At 39.5% G+C, this 23,052-nt stretch overlaps 1 protein-coding gene across 1 annotated transcript in view; it reads right to left on the reverse strand.

Moving 5' to 3' along the window:
• Positions 1-3,356: 3,356 nt before the first annotated feature.
• The window catches only part of LOC149081102 (uncharacterized), a 30,532-nt gene continuing 10,836 nt past the window's right edge, over positions 3,357-23,052 (reverse strand). Inside the window, exon 2 of the mRNA XM_089237883.1 lies at positions 3,357-3,831. The gene's annotated coding sequence lies outside the window, so the exon portion shown is untranslated. The remainder of the gene's footprint in view (positions 3,832-23,052) is intronic.

A 23,052-nucleotide genomic window follows, 5' to 3' on the forward strand; every position in this document is an offset into this window, starting at 1 on the left:
CATATATCCACTTCATTGACGGCTTGATTTGCCTAAATCCGCATCGAATATTGCATCTCAGCTCCGTCTATTAATGACTACTGAAACTAATTTTTTTTATGGAAATTTTAAAAAAATCCGATCTCCCCCAACCTTCAGATTCCATTTGTGCAAAGCGCAATTTTTTCCCCCTCTGTTTGCTCCTGTCTAATTAATTTTTGAAGTTTTAACCAACTTTTGATGCATCCCCTCCCTAGGTAGGTGCTGTGGACTCGCATCTCAAAGAGACCTGGGTTCAAACCCCACTGCGACCATAGCAGTGGTCGGCTGAAGCTGGTTTTCTGTGGTTCGCCGATCTCCCTTTTAAAAAGTCCCGCCACAGAGATCAGCAGGCCTACAACGGTGAAAAATATCCAAACATCGTACTTCACTCATAGTTCAAAAAATAGAAAGCAGATAGCAGCACTATAAAAAGCATTATAAGGAGAAAAAAAACTTCACATTACATGCAGAAGACATACACGCACATTTTCCAGCATCAGCTAGGTCAAGGATTCTTAACCGCTGTGGGCTTCTGAGACGGGTCGTTCAAATCCACTAACAGCCACGGGCTCTAACCTCTCGGAATTTGTAATAAAGATGGCGCCACTAAAAACAATTCACTCACAGCGCTATACGCACTCGTACTGTTTGGTATACTCACACTCACACTTCCAGCACAACTCAATCGGTAGTAAATTGCCGAAAAAGAAAAAAAAAGGTGCTGCTATCTATCGTCCATGTTGACACCTCGTTGAGAGAAAACGTGTCCCGTATTTAAATTTTTTGGAAAATGGCGGATCTATTGACGGTCGATGCAACTCCATGAAGGAATCAACAAAAATGCGCTCCAGCAGAGCCCTTTGAAACCCAGGCTGACTCATGCGCCATCTTTGATTGAAAGTGTGACATCAGCGTTATCGCTACAGCCAATCGCTGTTCCCGATCCTGCTCTTTTTGCAACGATTAGACGTCACATGTAGTGCCAAAATAAATTTTTGCTCTAAGGTGGAAGACGATGAGTCCGCTCTCCATGAATGAAAAAACATGAGCACATAGGCGGAACGGGGGGGGGGAACCGATCGCCCCCCCCTTTCCCCCAAAAATTTGCATTATTAACATACGTGAGAAGGTATACGCGGAAAATAATTTCTACCCCGGTTCACTGTATGCACCTCCCCCCCCCCCCTACACTCCACTCAAAGAGCCTATATTCACTTATGCATAAGGATTTTATCAGCTTGTAGTGACCAGTGCCGTCTGAACGCATGGGCCAACCTCAGAACTGTCCAGGGACCTGAAAAAGTGAGGTCTTGGTAAAAATTCCGAGAGTAAGCATGCAAATCGATTGGCAGTAGCATTTCTATCCAAGTAGTGGAGTCCTTCCCCCCCCCCCCCCCACTTAAGTCAAATTTTTCACGTGCCCTCGTATAGTGGAAAGCCCTTATATAGCATTAAAGAACCAAATAATGGAAATTGTGCCGCTGGAGCCCCGTCAGCCCCACCATTGTGGTGACCATGGTAGGAGACCGATACTGCTCTTAAGATGGCCCTGGTTGGCGGCGTCACCATTTTTCTTCCTTTTTTTGCGTTATTGGTGTAGTCCCGTTTCACACTCGCTCCAGTGTCGTTAGGCATTCAGGGCTTAGGCAATAAGGGATTATGTTATGTGTTAAAATGCCTCTATAGATTTTAGGGCTGTGTGTGATTAGTAAATTTGGCTTCCAACCCTGAATAATGAATATTAGGTAATTTTGTTGGCAAAAAATACGGATTCCGTACAAAAAAAAACCTTATAGGAAAGGTATTCAACCTTTTGGAGAGTGCGGGCACTACCTCCTACTCGTCCTCCTGTATATAGGAGGTACTGGTGCGGGCCACTTCATTTATTTGAAAACCTGTCGCGGACACTAAGTGGCGCAGTGGTAAAGATGCTCGTCTTCCGCTATGAAGGTTTACCATCAAGGTCCATGGGTTCGAATCCGGGCATAGAACATCAGAAGCAAGTTCTTTACCTAGGGCGACCACCTTCGTTTCCCACCCCACCCAACTCCACTGGCTGGAAATTGCCGTATGGCGATACATGACCGGAGTTGGTGTGCGGTAGTGATCTGGAAATGTGCTGCTGACAGATTGACTGATCCGTATGTGTGCTCTAGAACTATGCCGAGGGTCATTCTAATGATCTGGAACTGAGCCACGGTTCAATCAAATGATCTGGAAAAGTGCAGCACTCTGGTTGAAAAATCCGAAACGGTGCCGCGCGTCACTCAAGCGATTTGTAAATATGCCACGGGCACTAAGTGAACTGAAAATGTGCCGCGTTACGGGCGGCCGTAACGTCATTGAGACTACCTAGCAAGTTTGCTACATTTTGAAACACAACATCCTATTTCGTTTCTTTTTGTTTTGGCGTAGAATCTTACTGGTTGGCTCACAAATACCGCATAGTGATTGGATGTGGGGCGTAGAAATCGCCAATTCTGAACCCGATCATTTCTTTTCCTCACAACGATGATACTGGCACGAGCAGGGAATTAGGGAATTATTTTTCCCTGAATATTCTGAGGGAAAATGGACAATTTACTAACGTCACAAGCAGACTGCGGAGACCTTCTATATCTAGGAGGTGCTGCTTGAGTGATCTGTAAATGCGTCCAGGCTACTCAAGTGCTCTCGAACTATGATCAGGGTCACTCAAGCGATATGGAATAGAGCCGCAGTTCACTCAAATGTCCTGGAAATATGCGGCGGGCCGCTTGAGTGATTTGTAAATTTGCTGCTGTCTGCTTGACAAATCCGAAATCGTGCCACGGGTAACTCAAGTGATCTGTAAATATGCCGTGGGTCACTTGAGCGATCTTAAAATGTGCCGTGGACCACTTATGTGATCTGGAAATTTGCTGCGGGATATTATTTATACAGTATACTAATGTGCGTAATCTGTAAATGTGTCACGGGACACTCAATTGATGTGGAACTGTACCGCGGGTCACTCAAGTAATATAAAAAAAATGCATGACTTATTTTATTTTTAAAATAGTCTTGTTCGAGGTCGCGGGCCCCATTAGATGACTTCGAGCGCCACAGGTTGAGCACGCATGTCCTAATATACAAAAGGGATAATATATAAAGGGATTTTTTTATGAAAAATAAAAATTACAGGGATTTTTCCCCACCATCTGAAGGGGAAGTATAATCGAAAATCCTGATGGAGTTATCTCAAACTGCATCAAAAAAAAAAAATCCTGACGTAAGCAATTAGCGCCACATGGCGGGAGAAAGGCAAGCTAAATCAACCACGAAAATAAAGTTTGAGACAATAAACCATATACGTTGTGGCGCTGATAATAAAATATAATATTTTTCATTAATAATTGGCATTATCGGATACAATAATGGATTCGAATAAAGTAGCAAATATACGTGCAATTTACACACACACAAAACTGAATATACATTTATATAATATAATAATTAAAAAAAACTCAGTAATTAATTAATCGGATAATAAATTAATTTCCAATTAATTAATCAGAAAACAAAAAAAAAATTATCGTCGATATTATAACGTATTAATAAAGATAATCCGTATGTACAATATGTAATTTCTTCAGAGAAATGCATTCTCTCTATATCTTTTGTTTGCTGGTTACGAATATATTTTGGAAATAGTCTTCTTCTATACAAAATTGTTAATGAGGAAGCTGATGGCCGACGATTTTTCCATCATCCGATAATTTTCTGACGAATCCTTCCTGAGCACTCCTACAGCTCCCTGATTGGTTCCTTATTGTGTATATAGTTATTTACCTGCGAATGAAACAAGAAGAAAAACAATAATTAAAAATTGAACTAATCTTTTAAACATGGAAGACTTTCACATAATAAAACTGATAACACTGGTCTCAACAACTTTTAACTTTTTTGTTCTATAACTTGAGTGGAATAAGTTCTTTCAGTCCGGGATAACAATATAAAAGTTTGATAAAATATCTTTTATAAAATTTGAAAAATTCCACCAATAATATCACCAGTTGCATTTGCTCGAATGTAACCGATGTGCTTATTGGGTGCATTTTTCGAGTTTGATAAAAGAACTTTTATCAGAATTTTACAGAGTAATACCAGCTTAAGGCCGTCATTACACTATAAAAGTTTGATCACAGTTTGTTTATAAAACTTGAAAAATGCAACCAATAGGCGGATCAGTTAAGTTCACTCAAATGTAACAGATGTGCTTATTGGTTACATTTTTAAAGTTATACAAAATAATTTTTATCAAAGTTTCATAGTGTAATATTGACCTTAGGCCGGGATTACACTATAAAAGTGTTGTAAAAGTGCTTTTATAAAACTTGAAAAATACAACCAAGCTGATTGATTGCATTCAAGCAAATGCAACCGTCTGTTTATTGGTTGTATTTTTCAAATTTTATAAGAGCTCGTTTACAAAACTTTTATAAAACTTGAAAAATGCTGCCAATATGGTCACGGTTGCATTTTCTAGAATGTAACCAATAATCTTATTGGTGGCATTTTTCAAGTTTTATAAAAGTACTTTTATCAAACTGTTATAGTGTAAACTCGGCCCTTGTAAAAGTTTTGTAAAAGCTCGGATAAAACTCGAAAAATTCAACTAATAAGATAACCTGTTGCATTTGCTCGAATGTAACCGATGCGCTTATTGGTTAGTTTTTCCGGTTTTATAAAAGATCTTTTATCAAAATTTTACAGTGTAATCCCGACCTTAGACTAATTTTGGGGTGCTGAATTCAAATACAGTGGAACCTCCTTTAACGGACACTTCCCGTTAACGAACACTTTTCTGATTCCCCAGTCCCGCGGAATAGGGCTTTAATGTATTTCCCTCGCCGTTAGCGGACAGTAAAGTGAGACAAACTCCAATTTTTTTTCCAAACTCATGTGAATTTTTGTTCGTAAATCGAGAATTTATCATATTCCACGGTGATTATGTATAATCCCCAAGCTCGGATTGGTAAATATGATAATCCGTCAATTAATTACTTACTTATTACTGAACATAACTATGGTCCAGGATGCTGATTCCGAAAGGCAATGTTAGTCTTATTTGCACATGTTGGTACGTGTGATGAAAGCCAAGTTGTTATGAACGCTTATTTATTCTTCACACTTATTTTAGTTTAATTTAATTTTTATTGCAAAATATGTGTGGTGCACGTATCATGTACGGGAAAAAATAATCAACTGGTTTAATGAAGGGAAGAAAGTTTATAAAGTTTTCCCTATTCATCACACTTTCCAACTTTATTTGGGAATTTTGCATAATCGCCGGTAAAAATGATAAATTTAGTGAAATTTAATCGAACTTTCTTTATATCGAGACGATTGTTGATTACGCGTAACCATCGGTGTATCACTTTTACACACAGTGACACATATAGAAACCAATTGCGACCTAAGCCAAACATCGTATAAATGTGAAAATCGTATAAACATTGTTCCCCAATTCCGGACACTCTTCGTTAGTGGACAAAAGTTTTGGTCCCATGGGTGTCCGTTATCGACAGGTTCTACTGTATGACTGTAAAGGTGACTTCACACACATCAGTGCAGTCGGCGTACCGTCTTAGTTCAGATGCCGATGTATCCGACCAGCATCTACAGATAGAGGCACCTCTATCTCTAGGAGGTGTTGATCCGACCCGTTACAATGTGTGGGCTATTCACACACACCAGTTTAGTAGCGGTCAGTTTCCAGTCACCGCCACGCAATTTACCAACAAGCAATTACCAACGACTATAGTGGTTAGGATCACGAGCAAGTCAGTGAACACTAATTTGCCACCTGATTTACTCAATCGCTCACTCACGTATTCCCTCGCTCAATGATTCTCTCAGTCGCTCACTCCTATGCTCACTTGCTCATTCACTCATTTCTGTTCTCACTTGCTCACTGATTTGTCACGCACTCAATCATATGCTCAGTTGCTCACTAACTTGTTCATACACTACTTTTGTGCTCACTTATTTACTCAATCACAACTCTTACGCTCTCTTGCTCACTGATTTGCTCATTCACTACCTCAGTGTTCACTTGCTTAGTTATTCGATCAATCGCCACTCCTATGCTCACTTGCTCACTGATTTGCTAATTCACGCATTCCTATGCCCATTTGCTAACTAACGTGCTCATTCACTACTTCTGTACTCACTTGCTCACTGATTTGCTCATTCACTAATTCCTATGCTCACTTCCTCACCATCTTAATCATTCAACTACCTACTTCTGCGCTCACTTGCTCTTCGCTCACTTCGTAACGAATTCCTTTGTAACGAAATTTCATTAAAACGAAGCGATTTCTCCTGCCTCTTCGAGTTCGTTATAGCGGGATTCGACTGCATAATATCCATAGAGTACACATGCATTTACATAAAGTGAAATTTATACGCATTTTTCCAGTATTTTTAAAAAAATGGATCCTTTCTTTTTCTTGTGTATCATGTTGTCATCTTTCTGCAAAAACCACGAGCAAATCACTGATCATTGAAGGGCCTCACCTGCCTCCTCCATAGTTCGAATGTCTTGTGGTGGAACCTTTCTGTTCGTCCATCACTGACTGCTTGCAGGTTATCAGAGAAAATAATCGAAACGAATTTTTCTGGATTCATTCAATATCCTGCTCTGTTCGTACAAAAACGTCTTAAGTAAGCTGTTGGTAATTTTCCTTTTTGTGGTTCCGTAAAAACGCCTTCATTATGCAGATGCGTATGATTGTTATGCAGCGAGTTCTTGAGAAAACAAAATCACTCGATAGCTTTCATTTGAACACGTACAACTCCTTCTTTTAGTTTTGTCTCGTTTAATTTCGGAAAATTTTCCTTTTAGAAAGGAAGCGAGGAACCCGGGCCAGATTTGTCCATTGCCTTCATCATTTTTCCCATCAGGATTTCTACCTTTCCCACAACGTGTATAAATTTCCCTGTCGATATTCATGTTATCATATTTTTGAGCTTCCAAAATGAGTTCACCCTCCCATTTCAGCTTTTAGAGAGAGAATTCGCACACGCCTTCGTGTTAACCTTACAAAATATGTACACTCTTTTTCCTTGCGCTTACAAAATTCGTACATGCCACCCTAAGCGTCTAAAATGTGCGTACACTCTCCCCCTATAGTTCTCCAAAGTCAGCACATGCCTTTAAGCTTCCGAAGTACACATATTCATTCACTTGAGCTTACAAAATTCACACGCGTCTCCCCCGAGCTTCCAAAATATGCACCCTCCTCCTGAGCTACCAATATTAGTACAAGACTGCTTCCCCAGGGCTTCAAAATTTGTACGCTCCACACACACACACACACACACACTCCATGGAGCTTACAAAATTCCAACATGCACCCTCTGAGCTATCATATTTCACATATGCCTCTCTTGACCATCGAAAATATGCACTCTCCTCCCTGTGGTCACTTTTAAATTCGCACATGCTTCATCTAAGCTTCCCAAATTCGCGCATACTTACTCCTCGCCCCCCTCAAGCTTCCCAAATCTTGACACTCCGCTTTCTCCCGAGCTTTCAAAATTCACACATGTGCTTTCCCTGAGTTTCAAAATGTGAACACTTCTCCACATCAAGTTCCAATATTTATACACTCCTCCTTCGAGCTTTTAATATCCACAAAAGCTTCCTCCTAACTTTCACAATGTGCACATTCCTCCACACTCTGCAAGCCTCTAAAATTTTCTCAGGCGAAAGCCTTAAGCTTCTAAAATATACACACTCCTCTCTTAAGCTCACAAAATACGCACACGTCTTCCCTGAACTTCCAAATATATGGACACACACACAATTATACTTCTGAAACTGGATAATGCACATATCCCTCGCAAAAGTGGGATGTAACCCTGGGTTCCTTTGAAAAAAGTACAACTTGCATTTTATGGGACTCTGCTCTATTTTCTGCATATTTTCTGCGATTTGCTCACGTGAAGCGCCCTCTTTCGATAAAAAATTTGAACTAATATTTTTTTCTGTACCGAGAAAATCCCCCTTTGAAAGAATAACTTTTCACCATCTGCATTCAAATGTACAAATTCCTTCAATTTTTATGAATTTTTTAACTAATTTATGGGACACCCTGTATTTCAAAGACGAAAAACAACAACATACAAGACAGACATGTACTCATAAGAGGCTGTTTAGACATAAATCCCAAAGGCTTTCGAAAGAACTCCTAGCCAAACGCTAGCCCCTTCACAAATAGCATAAAAAACTACATTTTTTCCCCTCCACTGGCGTTAGTCCTATATGCTGCAGGCAAATCTCATCCCGATAAATATAACGGAGGGAAAGTACTTTCAAGAACATCCCTCACCTCAAAGAGGAAAAAATATATATATTAGAAATTAAATATTTGCATGTCGTAAACAAATTAACATAGGCCTTCCCTGAGCTTCCAAGAAGTATACATTCTCCTCGCGTGCGTGACCTTCAGAATTCACACATGCCTTCTTCTATCTTCTAAAATATGCACGCTCCTTCCCTTCAGCTTACAATCGCATGTGCATCCCCCTAAGCTTCCGAAATGTGCTTAGTCCATCTCCTAATGGTCCCTGAAAATGCACATTCCTCCTTCGAACTTCCATAGTACTCACATTCCTTCACTTCAGCTCACAAAGTTCGCACAAGCCTCCCTCCTCTGAGAAATGCGCATGCTCCATCCCTGGAGCTTACAAAATGTGTACGCTTCACTTCTTGAGCTTATAAAATGTGCATGCTCCACCCTTTGAGCATACAAAATTCACGCATACATCTCCTAAGCTATCGGAATACGCACATGCCCGTCCCCCCCCCCTCCAAGCTTCCAAAATATCCAAACTCTTGGACTTCAAAAATTCACACGCACTTTCCCTTATGTTCCAAAATGTGCACGCTCCTCCTCTTTCTCTTGAATTTGCAATATTCACACGAGTCTCCTCCTCCTCCTGAGCTTCCAATATTCTCGCAAACCTCCTATGAGCTTCCAAAAATATGCACACTTACTTACGAAATTTGCACGCGACTTCTCTGAGCTTTCAAATATGTGAACACACAACTATACTTCTTAAAGTCGAGTAAGCACATATGTCTGGAAAAATTGGGATGCAGCCCTAGATTCCATTGAAAAAACATTGTCTGCCTTGACGTGTGTTTATCACCCCTAACTTCATGGCTGCACAGTTTTGATACACTTTTCACAATTGTCTCCTTGGTTATTTTGTTCTTGTATGTATTCTGCTTTATTTATTACTATTTTTCTTTTTTTTGTAATCATTTGAAATAATTAAAATTAAAATAAATTATACTGTATATTTCTTAAATATTTCTTAAAGTTTCTTCATCCGAAATACAAATTTATGAAATACATATTTCAAAGACGAAAAAAGAACGACATGTACAAGACAGACATGTACTGTAAGAGGCTGTAGAGACATAAATCCCAAAAGATAACGAAAGAACTCTCCATAACAAAACACTAAAATCCCATGGCATAAAAAAAAACTACATTTTTTTTCTCCCGCCACTGGAGCTAATTCTATATTCTGTAGACAAATTCCCATCCCGATAAATATAATGGAAGGAAAATACTTTGAAACATCCCTTACCTCAAAGGGAATAAAGGGATAAAAAAAAAAAAAATAATATATATATATATATTAGAAGTTAAATATTTGCATGGTAAAGAGAAGATCCAAGAGAGATCCTGATTGTATTAAGTCTCCGACGGCATTGCTAATTAGATTATATTAAAGTCTTGCCAGATCAAGAAACGCGTCCTGAATTCGCAATTTGCAACAAAAAAAAAAATGATTTCAATGAAAAGAGTAAATATTACTTTGGCAATATTAAGCAAAATATTCATCAACGTAAAAATTATCGAAGTGCGTTTTTTCAGTTATTTTTCTCATCCCCAAGACAATTTTAGCAACGGCTTTTGAATTCCTTGCATTTTTCACGTGCCCGGATTTTCAAAATCATGCGGAGGTGGATGGGGGGGGGGCAAAAAAAAGCATCGCTTTTAAATAGTTTCGGACATTTTTGCACACTTTTTTTTTAATTGTGAAATTTTTAAAATTCATACGCGTTGTTTGTTTCTTTTAGATGTATGATGCGGAATAATCCGGTTTTAATTAATATGAACAAGGGTTTTACGGAGTTTTTCTTGTACGGCATACGCTGAGCTTAAAAAAAATCTCGCGTGCCTACCCTGAGCATCCAAATTCAACACGTGCCTGACCGTGAGCTTACAAACATTGTACACGAGAGCCTGTCCATAACCAACTACACACAAACCATATCATTTTCACCTTTAAGCTTCAGAAATTTACACGCGCGTTCTCTTGAGTTTCCAAAATATGCACACTTCTTCCTGTGAAAACACTTCCTTCCACTTCTTCCTCCTTCCAAAATTCACACACCTCTCTCCTCTGTGCTTGTAAAATATGCACCCTCTTCCTCTTGAGCTCCCAAAACTTGCTTAAGCCTCCCCGTGAGCTTCCAAAGGACCATTAAACCGATTCTAGTAGTGAGAGAGTGGATGCTATGAAAATGACTCGATTACATATGGTGCGCCGGCTTCAGTATTGTCTAGCCAATACGATATCACAGCTTTCACAAAATCAGTCACGCTGCAATACGTCACAATAACATCATCAGTGTAAATCAAGGCTTGACGAATTAAACTTCGAGTTAAAACCAAGGTACCAGGTCACCATGACGACTACAAAATCGGTATTTTCGCCTAAAATTTTCTTTATGTGAATGCTAAATTAGAGTCTTTTTATCACATAGAAAGAATGTGTTATGTATAAATAGTCTTCTTCTGATTTACAGTCCGTCTTTTGACATGGAAAATGGTTATGAAGTCTGCAGGCACAATCCCTACATTATTAGCTACATTATAGAAATTTAGCTCATCGTGATTGGCCGAAATGAATGATGGACCATTACGCCAGTGAAATCTTTGCGGGTGACGTTTAACAATAGATATATACTTGATTGTGCGTAAAGCTGACGTCAGCAGTTGGAGCAATGGTTAGGGCACGCGTACCGAAGGTTGTGTGTTCGATTTCCTTGGTCACTGGTATAGATATTAACAGTTTCTGTATTTTCTAGAACATCCTTGAATTTCTAGGGTTGCATTAAAAATTACTCAGGATGACGTTTTCTTTTGTACTGAATAAAGGCTCTACCACCGCCGATTACAATTTCAACTATTTACCCGAAGAGGGACGAAACCATGTAGGGCTTTTAATCAAATAGGGTAAAATTTACATACATAGAATCTCAATAACCAATTACGACATAAAATTGTTAATAAAATTGAAAGATGTCTATGCATGTTAAAATGACCGACAAATTGAAATGACTCGTATATTAGAGAATTTAGGCTTTTCATGGACGTGAAATGAACAGTAAAAAGTGTTGTTTTTTGGAATATAAATCAGCACTTAAATAACCGGAAAGAAACAAGAAAATTTACTAAGGACAAAGCCATGTTTTCGTAATACAAATGGGTTTTTGGGCATTGGTGAACACGTGGCGTAAAATGCGAATATAAGTAATATAAAATTACGTAATGGGTAGGCACGTACCATAAATAACAATAATGCATGCTGTCACACGTTCGAATCTGAAAGAATCGGATTCCATTCCGAAGAATCCCAGGCCTACACACGCATTACGTACTATATTTTAATATTAAGACTCTCCTGGGACATGATCTAGAAAAAACAGATGCTATTACACGAGGATTTCGGAGGCGAACACGAAAACACAATGGGGTTTTGTTTTGCTCTTTTTTTCACGACTTCGATCCGATCGTAGAGGGATTCATTGATATGCGAGCTCCGTGATAATCGCCAAGTTCAATGTCTTTAAACCTCAAAAACGCCATTTCCTTTGAATCAAGAGAGAGAGAGACGCAACCTGAACGGAGTAAATAAATAGCCCATCATGTTATATGTGCATATGTACGTATTGCAATAGCCATTGCAAAGGGGGAGGAAAAAGAAAAGGTAGAATCTCGTTTATTTCTTGTGGTTGGGACTACTTTACTCTTCAAGGTGAACAGCGGTCGGCATGAGGTCGAACGTGCTTGCAGCGTCCTCATTATAATATACATATTTATACGCATTTCTTTGTCGACGTGAATCCTTGCGTCTGAACACACTTGTATTCAGTCTGTAATTCACTCACACACACACACACGTGTGTTTTCAATAGACGTACGTGTCCGCCATCCTCTAAACTGGCCATGAGAATCTTTAAATATTATGTCATTCCAAAAAAACAATCGCTGGATTGTTTGGCATACCGCATGAAGACGATAGACTTGGCTACTTGAATTCGGGCTTAAGGAGACGAGATGACGTACTTTTTTATGGTCTTCTCTCGATCGATACTAGTACACTTCTACTCACCCTCTTCACACCTGGGTCAAAACTGACTATTTAAAAGGTTTTTTTTAATTGATTTGTGTTTATTGTATATCAAAACGCCATTTAATAAGAACAAAAAAATGGGAAATGATATATATCATACACACGGCCGCGAGTTTTGACGTGAATATATTCTTCGTGGTTAATTCGCGTGATAGGAACTCGCATAACTAAATTCATATAATCAGATTTGCCTTTGGAATAGCTAACAGACGATATCAATGTCGTCTATCTGCGTTTCGAACCTCTCCAGATATAGCGTAAAGCGATTTCATTACGAAAGTGAGCCGCAAGCCTTTATGATAGTAATTTGTAAAGATAGGAATTTAAATGAAACATATATTATATTCTCATTTTTTTGTATTTTGAATTTGTGTTATATGAATACATTTAATCATATATAACCTCATTAGTTAGAAATTAGGACATTGTATAATCGCATTAGTTAAAAAATTAAAAATGGAAAGAAAAATTCCTTTGCTCAGGGCCCCTATGACTGAAATAAAAAGGAAAGACTGTTGAAATGAATTAAAATGGATATAAATAATAACTGGGAGTGTAATTCTGGTTTCAAATTGTTAGTTAAAAAATTAAAAAAAAGAGAGAAAAAGGGACTTTTTGAAGCTGTTGGTAGGATATTAAGATGGGAAAAGTAGACAACGATTTGTATGGGAAAAATCCCTGAAGCCCCCGTTTTCCTCTATTGTTATCTTTTGTTTATTAGCAATGCTCATGAGAGCATTGTGGTACCAATTCAATGTTAATGTGATGTAATATCCCACCAATGACATAGAGAAAAGGATTCTGAGAATCCGGGACTCCTATCCAACGGTCCACGGTCACGGTCATTTCGTTACGAAAGCAGGTCGCAAGATCAGAAGAGGTACTTAATGCAGAGTTGTATCGCTAGATTTGTTTTATAAAAATGCCTATCAGACGATTGGCTTTTATTTGCGTTGCAAACCTCTCTAGATATAGCGTAAAACAATTTCATTGAGAAAGCGGGCCGCAAGCCTAATGCCCAGATCAGAAGAGTGTTAAAACCAGAATGGTATCATTGGATTTGTCTTAGCGAGATCTGACGGCAGACATCAAAAGCACTGATATATTCTGAATACTTCCTGAGATATGAGCGTTTAAATCATTTCGTTGCACAACTTTTTTTCAAATGCACCCAGTATCGTCAGGTGATTTAAGAGACGCATTCACGTCAAAAAAAAGTTATTAATTTGGGTCGATATCCTTACTAGGACCATTTGAGTTAGGTATAAACACGTGTGTACCCCCCCCCCCTCGGGTCTTGACTTAAAAAAAAAAAGTCATTCGTTCCGTTCAAAATAAAATACACGTGTACCTCTGGAAAGAAGAGTATACAATTAATAGTGTGACCATATATGACTCGTATTTCTCGGGATGTTCCACTATTTTATTTCGGCCATCCCTTCTTTTTATAAACATATGGACAGGGCTTTTTTTTCCGTATTTTCAACGAACTACTTGGATTTTTATTCTCTATTGAAATCATGGATTGAAATTATTTTCCAAACATATGAATTATATTGTCTCACCGTCGAAAGATGGCTTATGGCTTAGTATGACCACAGAGTTAGAATAATATTATATCTTTAGTCTATGAGTATGACACAGCTGGGAATCTTCACCCCCCCCCCCTTTTTTTTCTCTTCCTCCGTTTCCCCTCTACTGAAAAATAAACCCTCTTTTCCGTGGTGAAGGTTATAGAAAGTCATAAAAACCTTTCCATGGGCAATATTTCTTCATAGACTACATTATGATAATTATTACTATGAATACGAATATTCATCTCAAATATTTGTTATTTACTACTTTTTCCCCGAAGAATTCATTTCAATCCTCTGTAATTAACAGTATTGATTCATTTCCCGCTATTGGTGGTTTTTTTTTTTGAAGGGGTCGTAATTTTAGCAATAATTAGCAAATTTGCTCATTTTTGGTATCATCCTTAGCGATAATTGGCAATTTCCCCTTTTCATTCGAATTTGTGATCCCGATTTCCCGACGAAAAAAAAGGTCAGCCTGTACCTGATAAGGCTGCTCATCAAACGCATGATTTTAAAGAATGTCAAATCGGTACTGAGTACCTATACAAGCAGAGAGAAGGGGAGGAGTACTCAACCTCCGGTGTGCCATGGGGTTCTATTCGGGGTGTGTGTTTATAAGGAAAGTATCAATCCATATGCATTAGTTGTGGCTCACGAGGGTTAGCCTTATCACTATATAGCCCGCAGTTTGAAAAGATTACGTACTTCTGACCTACGGTGTTCAAAACTCGGGTTCTCCTGCCCGATTTTTACTAATAGGCTCCAAAACAATTTAGAGAGATCGTTCATGCAAAAAATTCCATCGGTTCTCATCAAACTAGCGCTGGGATAGGAATTTGATGTTGTCATTGATCCAGTAGATTTTCGTTGCTTTAAAAAATAGCTTAATTTGGTTCTACATAAACAATTTTTCGCAACAAATGAAAATTCAGATAATTCATGAAAATTCATAAAAATATAAGGAATGGTTTCAGAATGAATGAAAAAAATTATTTCAGAATTGATGAAAATATTCAGAATTCCAGAATCGGAGAAAATTCCAGAACTGATGAAACTTCAGAATCGCAGAACTGATGAAAATTTAGAATTAGTTCCAGAACAATTCCAGACATGTGAAGAAAATTCAGAATTTTTATAAAAGAAATTATAGTTAATACATATAGTTAAGCTTCTCTCCACTATTGTTAATTAATTCCCCCACGATCTCCGATTTCTTGTCAAATGTTACGAAATATCTATGTGTAAATCCACCGCGTCCTCTTGTATAGGCCTTTGAAAGGCCAACAATATTGCATAAATAAATAAACAGTTACCGACAGGGACGTAACTAGATGCTTGGTCATCCGGGGCAAGCGTGCATTTTGACGCCCCCCTTGTAATATTGAAGGAGAGGTTTCAGAATGAAATTTGCGCCCATCTCGGGTCTAACGCTCGGGGCACGAGACCCACCTGCTCCATCCTAGTTGCGGCCCTGGTTACCGAAAATGCGCCCCCCCCCCTCCCAAAAAAAAGGGGTCTCCAACGATCACAAAACGATGGATTCGAAATTTCTGCCTTACTTAGGAATGTGGATTTTGAAGCCACTTTCCCGCAATAACTCTACTGAATTAGAGTTAAGATGAATGCAGGCACAGCGTTTGACTCTCTGTAAACAGTAACCTTGGAAATGCCCCCCCCCCACATACACACACACATACACAGAAAGAAGTTGGAAAATAAACGACTTTGGCACCCTCTATAAATTGAAATCGTAATTTTGCACACTAGTGTATTTAAAATTCCATGACTTCCCATCGTACCATTGCTCCATCCTTCTATCTTCCATTGTTTCGATCGTTGTGTCACTCAAAAACATGGTGTGAAATAATTAGAGCAGCATGTTTTATGCTGAAAATAGCCCTAAGCTTCTCGTCTTGCCCTTCTATCTTACAGAAGTAAATGCACGTTCCGCTCCCTCTACCCAATAAGAAAGGCTAATGGGGGCTCAAGTCCAGAATGAAAAGGCTCAAGATCAACTTCATATTTTCTTACGCCATAAATTGTTTAAAAAAAGGGTCCGGGAAAAATTCTTCTCTGAGTTCTCACTGAACATGCCAGCAGAATACCCCCAACATTTGAAGACCCTAAGCCTAAGAGCAATTTTATCCCGAACTAGGTGATGTTGCGCCGCCCCCCCCCCCAATGAGCCGTCATCACAATAATTAGTCTCACATCTGCAGTGCTGCAAAAACGATATTTACATAACATGGCAATCTAAAACACGCATGGCCGTAACTAGGATTTATGCCGCCCGGGGCAAACATTATTTTGCAGCTCCACAACTTTGAAAATCGATAATTTTGTAATGGTGTTCATTGTTTCCACCTAAAAGTGCCGCAGTCCGCCTTTTGTCGCCCGCCCCTCTATAGTTACTGCATGAGATACTACAATAGGAGACTTCAACCTTTCAGACACTGCGGGCCAAATTAAAACTTCTCACGAAGCCCGCGGGCTACCAAGTCACGTAATTTAGTGACATCTTAATAAAAGGGGCCAACGGCGCCCCGAGGGGACAAAAATGAGAAACTAATTCTGAAACTATTTGTTTCAAAAATTGTTTCTTTCAGCAACTCTCAATTTTCATCAATTCCGAAATGCCAATACAAGCCACAACAAGCAAAATGCCCAATGAGGTGGCTGGGAAAAAGATGCCCATAACAAATATGAATGCCATATATTTCTTAAATACAGCAACCCAATAAAAAATTCAATTATAGAAACTAAAAACTATACGTGCATGATGGAATATAATACAATGACCACCCACAAGAAAAGGTTATGGTTGTCTTATTTCAAGTATGGATAGCTGATCGATTTACCCCAATATATGTTCATTGTATTTCTTTCAATAACAATAAATTATTTCTTACATTTATTTTAAAATTAATCGTTTTCAACCATTTTCTCGAAATGATCAGCGGGCCACGACAAAAAAGCTCCGAGGGCCGAATGTGGCCCGCGAGCCATGCAAACTCCTGTACTACAACAATTTACAACACGCGATATTTACACAGCATGTCAAAATTCAAGCATTTACCATCTTTACTTCAAAACACGGTAGACAGATGGCAGGACTAGGAAGAACGCGAGACAAGTACGATTCTGACAACATAAATACGTTATGGCAACACATACACTCAGAATACACATTTCGTCGTGTGCCAATGCGGTAGAAATTCCGCAGAGGAATGTGTACGGAGCTCATGAGCGGTTGGTAAAGTAGTAGTAGATTTAAATGAAGAAAAAAAGATAATCAATGGACCCACGTGTTATTCCGTATCCGAGTGAATTTTACGAAACCCTTTCATTTTTCCACGGATAACATCTTAACTGTACGCATCAGAGAGAGAGAGAGAGTGACTTTTAATGTTTTTCTTTTTTTTCAGGAATATCGGCCTCACATAAATTCAGTTTCAAAACAATCTGTAGGTTACGCAACACCTTTGATTATGACCCAGTGACATTCTATGCCCCGCCCACAGTCAAAAAGCCAGAAAAGTCTCGTTGGCACCACTACCGTCAGCGTAGGTGCCTCTCGCTAACGCGATACGCCACTCACGTCTCTTCACTGACTGACCCACCCACTTACAATATAGTACTCAAGAAGTGAATTTCTTTCAGACGTATCGGCGCTAAAAACACGGCCGCCCTTTCAATTGTTTCGCCGCAACAATTCAAGAATTCGTGAAAATTCAGAAATAATGAAAAACAAAATTGCTTTGGGATTATTTCATTCTAGATAAAAATGCAGAATTCCAGAATGAATGAAAATTCAGAATTTATGAAAGGAGTTAGTACCGTAAGTATAGGGCCTCCTAAACCACGGGCCCCGTTGCGACCGCAACTGACGCACACCCCTAAGAGCGGCTCTGGCTGAAAAACCACGTTTGCACGAAGTCGAAGTCGAAGGTTATTTTAGGGAGCCGCAGGTGAACACAGTTTGAGAGCCACTGGCTTACGAAAATGGCCGTCTCCTATCGCCTTTTTTTTTAACTGCTATTACTTTTTGCATATACAGTCCATGGCATAAATGTGATCAAATCGGGACTCTGGGTTTCTGATAACAGTAACCGAATGATAAGTTATATACATATGGGGGGCCGTTCAAGTATTTCATAAGCAAATTTTCAGCTATTTTTGACCCCTTCCCTTGTCAGCAAAAGTCAGCAAAACTCTGACCCCCTCAACCCCCTCCCCCCGTCAGCAAAATTTCGTTATCAGCTCTGCCCCTGTGAATCCTAACGCATATGGGTAGGATCAGACACGGGGGGGGGGGAATAGAAGGGCTCGTGTGTGCCCCCCCCCCTCCCGACGATCTAAACTAAATAAAATAATTTTTTAATTCAAATTTCGGAAGAAAATAACTTTATGTGTTATTATAATCAATTTCTGTTAATTTCAATGTTATTTGAAGGCTATGAACTCAAAATTTATCTTTAATAAATTCAGTGCGACCCACCCTCTAAGCCATATAAGCGGCACATTTACAGATCACTTAAGTGTTTTACATTTCCAGAGCATTTCAGCGGCCCGTGGCAATTACATGACCTGGGACATAGTTCCAGGAGACTTGAGCGATCCATGACACATTTAGAGATCCCTTGAGTGACATGTGACGTAGTCTTAGAGCACATAAGTAGCCCCCAGTGCGGTTCTACATCACTCAAGTTATCCGTGGCACATTCTCAGATTATTTGTGATCCACGGCATATAATTACGGATCACTTGAGTGATTCGTGGCACAGTTCCAGAGCACTTAAGCGGTCCAGACGCATTTCCAGAGCACTTAAGCGGCCCGGACACATTTCCAGATCAATTGGATCCACGAAAAATTTAGAGATCACTAAAGTGGCTCTGTAGGGCTCTGTGGGGGGGGGGGGATATTACTTCAAGTGCCCACAATCTATCGAAAGGTTTTTCTCGTTTTTGGTGCACCGAGTAAGATGTCAGTAAAAAAAATTCATATTTTCATAAAGGGTGGTTGATGATGTGAACATTATCCAAACCCCCCCCCCTCCCCCTTGTCATCAAAAGTCCGCAAATCGGAAACCCCCATCGATGCTGACGTAATACTTGAATAGCCCCTATCCAAAAAAAAAAGTCTTGTTTGGCCGAACAGAATGTATGTTAAACTTGTATTGATAAAACGTGACAACTCTGCTTTTCTTTCCCGCATAAATGGTTGTAAAATGTTGAATCGAAACATTTTTCGAAAAATTCTATTCTAACGCTTTAAGCGGGAGTGACGAGATATCTCGCCTCCTTAAAGGCCTATTATTTTAGCATTGACAAGCCCAGATATTTTGTAAAGTTGATTTCTAAATGGAACACCTTTTTTCCCTATGCCCTTGCTTTCTTTGCACCTGCTAAAATCCGAAGAAAGCCTAGTTTATCAAAATAAGATATAAATAATAATAATAGTAATTTCTGTAGTGTCGCTTAAAGTGTTAAAATGGAACTTTTTCTTTACTTTAAGCTAAATTTCTACAGCTTTATTATTCAGGAATTGTGAGGCGTTGGAACGGATCTGTTTAATGTGTATCACGAATTACGATATTTTTTTAAATTTACTATACGTTTCAGAGATTCCCTTCAGAAAGTCTTTCGGAACAAGAAATTGGAATATGATCAACTGAAAGAAACTGATCAAGAACTGAAGTAGACGGCTTTTTTTTCTCTCTCTCTCTCTTACATTTACCCACAAACTAGCGAAAGATTTTTCTCGTTTTTGGCGCACCCAGTAAGATGCAATTAAAAATATTTCATATTTTCATAAAGGGTGGTTGATGACGTAAGCATTATCCAAACCCCCCCCCTCGTCATCAAAAGTCAGCAAATCGGAAACCCCCTCCCCTCATCGATGCTGACGTAATACTTGAATGGCTCCTAATAATACCAGAATGATAACATCATCAGTGAATTTAATAAGCGGCTTCAACTGTATAAAAAGAACACGACGCTATTAATGCGCAGATAAGCAACAAAATGGACGCTTCCACAGAAAAAAGAAACCTCATTCTAATCCTTAGCCGTATTATTTCCGCGATAATTTCAAAGCCGCAGGAGAAGAACAACAAATTTGTAAGCCGGTGTATACGAGCATGTGCCGATTGATGTTCATCAATATTATCTTACGAAACCTCAGCATGGCCTTTAAAAAAAAAAAGGAATTATGAATCCTTCACGGCCAGTCATTTTTGTTCCGTACTCCTACGCTTGTTGTTTTGATTGTTCCGGCCTCAGACGAGTCAATATTAATGATGCATAACCTCAGCCTATAGTAGAATAAAAAAAAAAAGGGTCGAGAGACGAAAATCATCTCTTTCGAAAAAATACAACGTTGTAGGTGTAGCGGTTATTTCCTACTTTCTTTTCACTGCCTTTACAGGTAAGTTGCGCGCACGAAGCATTTCTCACGTCATAATGGAGGACGATGCAAGTCTTCTTTTTAAGACTTACGGCAGAGGAAAATGGAGGGTTAAGGGACTCTTCTTCGTGGTTAAGAAAAAAAGAGTTCGCTCCTTCAAGTCTGGCGTGACGAAACTCGATTTTCTTATATACTTGGACGACGACGACGGCGACGCAATCTTCCGATCTGGCAAAATGAATATAAAAAACAAAAAAAAAAACGTCGAACATCTTGGAATCTTCCAAACCAACCAACCCCAGAAGAAGCCATCCTCGACCGAACAGTGTCAATGGCCGCGCCACACACACAACACATTCTTTAATCATTTTTCCGTAGGGCCAACAAACATGTTTTTTCAGAAGAAAGTTCTCTTTTCCGACTTGCATAACTCGAACCGATGATGTTGTTTGTTGTCGGTGGTCGGAAATCACTCACAAAAACGATTTCGACCCAATTCCTATTTATTATTATTATTATTTGTGGGCGAATAATAATAATAATAATTATTATTATTATTATTGAGGCGAGAACCAATCGGCTAATTACTCTCTCGGTGGCTTCGCACGGCTCGATGATAATAATGAAGGAAGTGATAGAAATGCGTATTGTACGATAGAGAACCGTGTTTCCAGTTCATTTAAGGCCCTTTTTTCTTCGGAAGCGTATGTATCTGAAATCTCCTTAAGAGTTTTCGACATACCTTCGGGGTGATACCGGAACTTATGTCAAAATAATAATCGGGTGAAGAGTTTTTCAGTTATAACATTGGCTTCCAACCTGTAGTACACGTACCCATAAGGATACGGGAGGGGGTCGTTGAGAAGAACGCGAAAATTCAGAAATGTCGGAAAAACAGATAAACTGATAGGAAAAACGCTAAATTTAGCAGGCGTCTGATTAAATGCGGATCTGGGTGGGGGAGGGGGGGGCAATGAGGGCGACGCCCCTCCTAAGAGCTGAACAATATTTTTTCGCGGGGAAAATTTGTATATTCCGTAAAATATACGGGATGTTCCGATGCACTTGCTCAATAAGTCACTTCTTCGACACATCGGCCTTGTGGATCCGCCTGCCTCCACAGCTGCAAATATTTACTTCCCCAGCTGAAATTGTCTGCCTTATTCCATTCACAGCTCAAGTGCTCAAGATGTCTGCCTTCACTGCATTCAAATCTGAAGTTTCGGGCTCTGTTCCTCGCATTCGAAGACAACCGCCTAGGTTTCATTCGCAGCTGAAGAGATGTCTGCCTTCACTCAATTCGGACCTTACGATACCTGCCTCCGCTTCATTCTCAGCTAAGATGCCTCTCTTCGCTCAGGTCCGGATCCGGGGAAGGGGGCGATGAGAATTACCGCCCCTCCTAAGAGACGATATATGGGATAATATGAGCTAATTTGGGGCTGTCCCGTAAAATACGGATGATCGAATGAGCTTACACAATTCACCCCTCCCGTCACATCGTCCTGCATCCGTGACTGGGTCTGAAGAAGCTAAAATTTGGGTTCGTTTTACGCGCCCTTCGCAAAATTCAAATTAACGTAACCATAAATTTGGCATTTGTTTTGTGATAAGATACTTTTGTGATACATTCGCTTAAATCGTTTCAATTTTCGCGAAAGTAAGGAAAGTTTTCACATAAATAGGATCCAACAAAAAAGTCTTGACAAACCCCCCCCCCACCCCCGTACAGTGAAGTTTACATAATGACAGCGGCGTCTCTAAGGAAGGTCATAATTACTTATACAAGGGCGTTGGGAAGTGATTTTTTTTTTGTGTGGATGTGCTCGGCTTGATCCTCTCATGCATTTTGAGTTCCGAATTAATTCTAAAGGTGCTCGATATCGGGGAAGTTCAAGCACCCATACCCTACATATTTAAATCCCAAAAGCATTCCTGTGCATTTTAAAAGGCATGAATGCTTTCTTAGATGCCAGCACACCAATACAATACAAATACAAGGCCACAACAGGCAAAATGCCCAACGAGATCGCTGAAAATCGGAAATATCCTCCTGATAATATTATGCTTATGAATGCTAATGTGACCGGGCATTCGGTTAAAGTCACTTAAAAACCGATCACGGGGAACAAATATGTACACGTACGGGTATTAACAGAGAGGACGCTCTATTTCAAAGAGCACATAAGTCGCGTACGCATTCTAGGAAATACTTCAGCTATATGCGCAATTTTATAGAGAAAACATGGGTCACATACGTATTTCCAGGGAAAATAAACAAGTCGCAACGCATTTCCAAAGAACGCACGGGTCATATACGCATTTTCAGGGGGTACTTCAGTCACATACGCATTTCCAGGGACACACGAGATACATTTCCATGGAGCCCACGAGATACATTTCGAGGGAACCCACGAGATACATTTCGAGGGAACCCACGAGATACATACGCATTTACATGGAACACACAAGTCACATATTTACAGGAACGGGCGTATATTTACAGAAAATACGTATACACATTTGCAGAAGGTACGCTAGTTACTCACATTTTCCAATACGCATTTCCATGGAACACACGAG

This window comes from Pholcus phalangioides, unplaced genomic scaffold (genome assembly GCF_987345545.1).
Source record: "Pholcus phalangioides strain wild (caught in Gottingen) unplaced genomic scaffold, Ppha-v1.0 ptg000010l_1, whole genome shotgun sequence".
NCBI classification, from domain to species: domain Eukaryota; kingdom Metazoa; phylum Arthropoda; class Arachnida; order Araneae; family Pholcidae; genus Pholcus; species Pholcus phalangioides.